Here is a 7,926-nt window from a genome sequence, read left to right as displayed (position 1 = left end):
CACGGACAGAGAAATGAAGATGTACTTAATAAGATACATACACATAATTTTTACTGTTTTATTGCTTAAGTATATGCTTCATATCACTAGTATCAGCATCGAGGTATGTGATACCATCGCAAAACAGCAATACTAGAGGCACGTAACAAGGATATGAAGATTGGTAATGGTAAAGTCGCAAAGGATACTGGGTAAAATATATAAACTTTTCTAGGTTGCATTTGCACACATTTCTGTAGGCATAGATCAATTTAGACTGATGAGAAACCTACCAAATAATACCAGATTTGTCAAAATCTGTGTGTGCTTACGATTGGTATGACTTATTCGACTCTAAGATAAACGTTCGTGTTGTAAAGATCTAGGAGCACTAACATTCAAATGATTATCATCGAATTATATGGTACCATCTCAAAGCGGCAAGGGTAGAGGCACGTAGGTAGAATATAGAATATGATGATCCGTTGATGATCCGTAATATCGCAAGCGACACCAAGTAAAAAATATCAACTTTTTTACTTGCATTTTCACACATTTATATATTTCACAGATCAATTTAGACTGATGAGAAACCTATCAATTGATATCAAATTCGTCTAAATCGCGTTTTTAAAAAATTACTAATGTTATAACTTATTTGCCTATATGGAAAACGCTCATTGAGGAAGACATTGAGCGGACATACAGACACACAAAGATGTACTTTATAAGATGCATACACATATTATATATTGTTGTATAGCTTTCCTTATATGTTTGAGATCTATAATATTAAAATTGAAATATGTGGTACCGTGGCAAACTGCAATGGTAGAGGCACGTATAAGTCGCAACCGATATCGAGTCAAAAATACAAACTATTTTATTTTCATTTTCACACATTTCTGTTGGCACATATCGATTTAGACTGACGAGAAACCTAACAATTGATATCAAATTTTGCTAAATCGGTGTTTATTACTATTGTAATGACTTATTCACCTGTTTGTTAAACGATCGTATAGAAGACATTAGGAGAAAAGACAGACAAATGAAGACGTACTTAATAAGATACACACACATATTATTTACTGTTGTACAGCTTTAATTATATTCTTCAAATTTATAGTATTAGTATCGAAATATGTGGTACAATCGCAAAACGGCAATGGTAGTTTCACGTACCAAGGATATGAAGATCGGTAATGTCGCACCCGATATTCAGTAAAAAGAACAATCTTTTTTATTTTGCATTTTCACACATGTCTATTGGCAGAGATCGACTTAGAATCATGAGAAACGTATCAATTGATATCAAACTTGTCAACATCGTTGGTTGTTTGCGATTGGTATGACTTATTCGCCTATATGGAAAATATTCGGTTAGGAAGGCACTAAACGCAAGGACGTACAAATGAAGACGTACTTCATAAGACGCATACACATTATTTACCGTTGAACAGCTTTTATTATATGTGTCAGGTTTATAGAATTAGCATCGAAAAAATGTGATACGATCGCAAAACGGGAATGGCAGATGGACGTAGCAAGGATACGATGACCGGTAACGTTGCAAGCGATACTGAGTGAAAAATACCAACTTTTCTATTTTGCATTTTCACCCATTTATATTGGCACAGATCTATTTAGACTGATAAAAATTTATCAACTGATATCAAACGTGTCAAAATCGTTCTTTGCGATTGGTATGACTTATTCGCCCATATGGAAAACTTTCGTATAGGTCAGATGTAGGCACACGGAAAGACAGATAAAGACGTGCTTAATAAGATACATACACATATTTTATAATTATGTACAGCTTTAATTATATGCTTCAGATCTATAGTATTAGCATGGACGTATGTGCTACCATCGCAGAACGGGAACGGTATATGAATGTAGCAAGGATATGAAGATCAGTAAAGTCGAACCCAATATTCAGTAAAAAGTACACTTTTTTGTATTCTGCATGTTCACACATGTCTGTTGGCACAGATCGAGTTAGACAGATGAGAAACCTATATATTAATATGAAATTTGTCAAAATCGGTGTTTATTTACTATTGGTATGACTTATTCGTGTATATCGAAACCGTTCGTAGAGGAAGGCATTGGGCGCACGAACATACATTATGAAGACGTACTTAATAAGAAGATACATAAACATATTATTTACTGTTGTACAGCTTTAATTATATGCTTCAAATCTATAGTATTAGCATCCAAGTAGGTGCTACCATCCCTAAACGGGAAGGATGGAAGCATCAAGGATACGAAGATCGGTAAAATCGCAAGCGACAATGAGTCGCAAATAGCAACTTTTTTATTATTCATTTTCACACATTTTTTTTAATTATTTTTTTTTTTTTTTTTTTTTTGCACAGATCGATTTAAACTGATGAGAAACCTATAAATTGATATCATATATGTCGAAATCGGTGGTTGTTTACGATTGGTACAACTTATTTACCTATATGGAACATGTTCGTGTAGGAAGGCATTTTGGCACACGGAAAGACAAATGAAGACGTATTTAATAAGATATATAAACATGTTATGCTGTTGTTTAGTTTTAATTTTATGCTTCAAATCAGTAGTCAGCATCGAAGTATGTTGTAAACTCCCCGTCCCCTTAGTATGCAACTGCAAGCACACTTTGTCAAATGCTAAAAGGCACTAACTTTCTTGAAAATTATAATAATCAAAAAAAATTCCGGATTCGTATATTATAACGTTATAATGCGCTTTCATTTTCCGTCAGGTGGGTCTCCAGGTCGAGTTGTTATGAACAACAGGAAACAGTATCGTACATTCTTTGCTAAGCGATCGCTCAGGTGGTGCAGTGTCTGTACAGAGCGTCCGCCTTGGATGCGAGAGGTCGCGGATTCAAACCCCTGCCGAATCACACTAAAGACATAAAAATGGTACTAGCAGCTGCCTCTTTTGGCGCCCATCATTAAGATATTGGTGTGAGGATAATGTGATTGGGTGGGACAAAATGCTGTATGTTTGTGGCATGATGCCACATTGCTAGACATCATTATAAACTGTCACAATGCAGACATGGTAGCGATATGATTGCATTTTTTTTTAAAGCTACGTTAAAAATTACACACACACACACACACACACACACACACACACTTTGCTTAGTTATTTGCTATTTGAAGAGATGGAATATTGTTCATATTTCAACCGCTTTTTATTAATGATCATCGATGTGACCAACATATACGATAATAATACTCCCGATGATGATGATGATGGTTGTTGTTCTGATTTCTGTATTACTACTGCTCCATGGGTATATTATATATCGAACTTGAAAACAGAAGCACTACCAGCAATAAAGCAGCTTTGAAAACAAATCGCACTTAATCGATATCAATATATATTGACATCAAAATGAACGTCAAATGCTCTGTGCAACTGTATCGAAATGAACTATTACATGCTGGGTTTTTTTTCTTTTTTTGGGGGGACAGTTTTAGACCGAAAAAGTAGTACTTCAAGGCTCTGTCTATGGTATAAATATGTTCATGTACACTTTTCCATTGTAACTTTAAGTGTATAGACTGCAAATACGATGAAGCACAAATCGAGGACGTCGAGTGTTAGCATTGGAACAATGTTACTACTTCGGTCGAGAAGGATAACGACCTATATATGTATTCCTGCCCACTACCATGTAGGATGTATCAAACTGTATATTACTCAAGCGCTCTTTGTCGAGCGTGCTGGTGTGTGTGTACAAAAACAAATGGAATATAATAACTTTAACTGAAATATATACAATTAAATTCTATATAAAAGTGATGCGGCACCTGGGAGTAAAGCAAAAATGGAAGAAACAAATTTCCGGATCGCTACTATCAACAGCAATGGGATAGACAAAGCGAAAGCAGACAAAGTAGCCAAAGAAACAAACTTTGGTGTAATAATGATACAAGAAACACACTATAGAATTAAGCCAGAGTTCGAAATTTTAGTAGAAGACAAACTTAACGCAATAAAGATATGCAACAATTTTGCAAATAATGATATTAGAGTTGGTTGCAACAATAATATTTTTAAAAAGCTGGGAAAGGTTTGAGGAGGGGGGAATTTTTTAAGGGACGGTTGCTACGTGTTAAAATGTTTAATTGGCATATTATAAATGTGTACATGCCAGCTAATAGAAATAAGAAACTAATTTTAAAGAAAACTTATACACCTACCTACAACAATATTCGATGGAAAATCTAATCATAGGGGGAGATTTCAACTGGGTAACTATAAATTAAACCAGTCTAGCAGGATTGATAAATTTTACGGAAATTTTTATGATCCATTAATATATATTAATACTGCAATAACCAACCAAAAGCTATCAGACCATTTCATGCTCACTATTGACCTAAAAATGAAAAAATAGAAAAATGTGGGTCAGGACTATGGAAACTAAATAATAAGATTTTAAATGACAAAGAATATGTCGAAATAATAATTAAAAAAAGAAATTGAAACCGTCAAAAATGAAGAAAATATTAATATAATAATTGATTGGGATGTTTTAAAAAACAAAATAAAAGGAATAAATATTCAGTACTCAAATAGAGGGCGGAAAAACCCCAGAAAAAAAAGACAAACACGAACTCAAATTAGAACTAAGCAAAACAACAAACGACGATGGAGAAAGAAAAAAAAAAAACGATTGACAGACAAAATTAAAATCGTTGAAGAAGACGAAAATCAGGGGAGAATAATAAGGGCGGGAAAATTTACAAAGATCTACAACGAGGCGAAAAACGTATATAAGCGAGAAGAATTTAGAAAAGGGGGTGATACAATTTTAAACAATATCAAAATAAACAATGTAACCCATACTGTAAAAGAAGATATCCTAAATAATATTTCCAAATATTATAAAGAACTATACACCACACACCACACAGAACATATACTTCAGCACAATCGACAGCTACTTAAAAAATGTCGACTGTGAGATGACATCAGCAGTACATAGAGACCAATGTGATGATGTCATCTCAGATGAAGAAATCACAAAAAGTATATCAACACTCACAAAAGTCACCAGGGAAAGATGGACTCATCGTGGAATTCTACCAAAAGTTCCACGGTGAACTGACGCCGATCTTAAACGCTTTGTATAATAATATAGTTTTAAGTAAAAATAAAATGACTAAATCTATGAGGGAGGGAGTTATCACAATTATATCCAAAGGGAAAGGGAATAGAGACGAGATTAAAAACTGGAGGCCTATATCACTTTTAAACACGGACTATAAGATTTTAAGTAGGATTTTAACAAATACAGTAAAGGGTAGGATAAACAAGATAATTAATGTAAATCAAACTTGTGGGGGAGGGATATACAAAACAATATTTTAAACATTAAAACTATAATTAACTACATAAATGAAACTGGTATGATGAGTGCTATGGTACTCTTCGACCAGGAGAAAGCTTTCGACTGATTTGAACAAAACTGTATAAAGAATGTTTTTAAAAAATTTGGTTTCGGACCCAATTTCCAAAATGGACCAAAATCCTACACACTGGGATAATTAAACGGGAAATGCAGGAAAGAATTTGAAATACAACGATCAGTGATACAAGGATGTCCACTATCAATGCTAGAATACGTAATGGCAATATAAATCCTACGTCACACGATAAGAAACAACCCAGATGTGCAAGCAGGGGCGTATTAACCATTAAGCAGACTAAGCACGTGCATAGGACACCAGGGCCAAAGGGGGCACCACAAAGTTGAGAAAAGGGTGAAAAGAAAGAAAGAAAAAAGAATGAAGATTTGTAAAAAAAACTGATACAACTAGTGCAAATTGATCATGATGTTCTGTTTCTTGATCATGGTACACCCTAGGGTTATCTTCTCAGGTGTACGTGGAAAAGAGGGGCGCGCCAAGATTTGTCAGTGCTTAGGGCACCAGTGAGCCTTAATCCGCCCCTGATTATACAAGGCATACAAATACCAAACCTAAAAAAGAATTAAAAAATGCTCTAACATGCATATGATTGCAACATCTTTATAAGAGAGGGGAAATGCTATAAGCGTCGGGTTCCAAAATAAACCACAACAAGCACGAAATCTTAAAAATAGTTAACTGGAGGGGCAACCACCCTGGATTATCGCCCCCCCCCCCACACACACACACTTACTGAGAGACACTGTAAAGGCTCTAGGGGTTTACTTTGGTAATAAAAAAAAGAAGCTGTAGAAAATTATGAACATATTATCAATAAAATAAGAGAAAATGTGAAAATCTGGCCATGGCGCCATTACCTATCATGGAGCGGGCCCAAGTGGCCAAGACTTATTTATACTCAAATATTAACTACATAATTAAATCCATAGATATGGATAATACAATTTTAAACAAAACAGACAACGAAATAATAGATTATATATGGAATCATAAAATGCATCATGTAAAAAAAGAGACATTATATAGGGCCAAAAGTAGAGGGGGCTTGGGGTTGCCGAGCCCTCTACTACTATAATTAACTAACATAATCAATAGATTAAAAAAAAAAATGCACTCAGACCCGGCTACAGCGTGAGAAGCACCGTACATCTACTGGTTCGGCTTCACCTTGAGAAACCGACCAGAGATATACAAAAATAACAAATTAATATAAAAAAATCGAAGTGCCACGCAAACATATGAGAACTAATTTTAAAATATAGAGACAAAACAGATTTATGCAAAATTTAATAAGTAAAAGTCACGCTTGGATTAGGGAGGAGGTAACCAAAAATATAAAATGTAGAGTAGAGCAGGACAACTGAGGGGGTAAATTGGACAAAAAATTGGAAAAATTGGGGAAAATAAGATCTGTCAAAACACAAAGTATAATTTTTAAATACCTGCACAACACCTGGCTAACAGGCGAAGAAACAATCAAACATCGTATGCTGAGGATAATGCCGAAATGCCCTTTATGTAAAACAGCGAACTTCACCAAACTACATACGATTGTCCAATGTGATAAAACTAAACATAATAGGATAAAGTTAATAATGAAAATTTGCAAAAAATATAAGTATAACAAAAATAACATTTTATTCATAGATTTAGACTACGAAAACAAAATCGTTCTAAAATGTATAGACTATATAGTAACTACGATGATATCCTGTGGACAGGTGATAAAGATTTTTAAATAAGATACGTGGTAAAAATAAGAATATTAACCACAACAAGAACTCAGTACGTCTTACAACGAATAGATACTTACCGTCAGGTTGATATAACGCAATTGATGTTGGAATTGGGGGAGAGAGGGGGAGGGAGGAATAGGTATTACAGACCGAAGGGTCGCGTAGCGCAATTGCGAGCTGATGCCATACCCATACCCCCTCCTCGCACCCCACAACAGCCATATTTCAAAGAAAATTTCAAATTCTATTTCAAATATTTCAAAGAAACCCATATAACTTTTTTTTTTAAAAGAGAAAAGGGAAGAAAGGAAGAAAGAAAAAAATAAAAGAATTTTGTAATTTAATTTTTTTTCTTCTTTCTCTGAAAGAAAATTCTAAAGACATATATAGGAAGGGATACAGGGAAAATATAAGGGGGAAGTAAATGGCGATGACATCATGGGGCTAAGTCACAGGGCTCAGTGAAGTGCATAGGTCCATCATGAGTCTTTGAAAACACCCAATGTAGAACATAAACAGACAAAATAAAGACACAAATACATACTGTATAACACTTAGTTTAAAACCCTACTAACTTCTCCCGCACTGCATGGTTGACCACTATAGAATAATGTGGTCTCATAAATACGTTTGGATCTTTCAATAAAGCATAATCAGATAAACTAAATAAAGGAGGCCTAACGCGACCCAGGAAAAACACATAGAGAATAAAGAAGCGTGAACCTTGGATCGAGCGTAACCTACCTATCAACATCTTT

This window comes from Sinohyriopsis cumingii, chromosome 15 (assembly GCF_028554795.1).
Source record: "Sinohyriopsis cumingii isolate HCF-2022 chromosome 15, ASM2855479v2, whole genome shotgun sequence".
NCBI lineage: Eukaryota > Metazoa > Mollusca > Bivalvia > Unionida > Unionidae > Sinohyriopsis > Sinohyriopsis cumingii.
Note: the sequence above shows the minus strand (reverse complement) of the source record.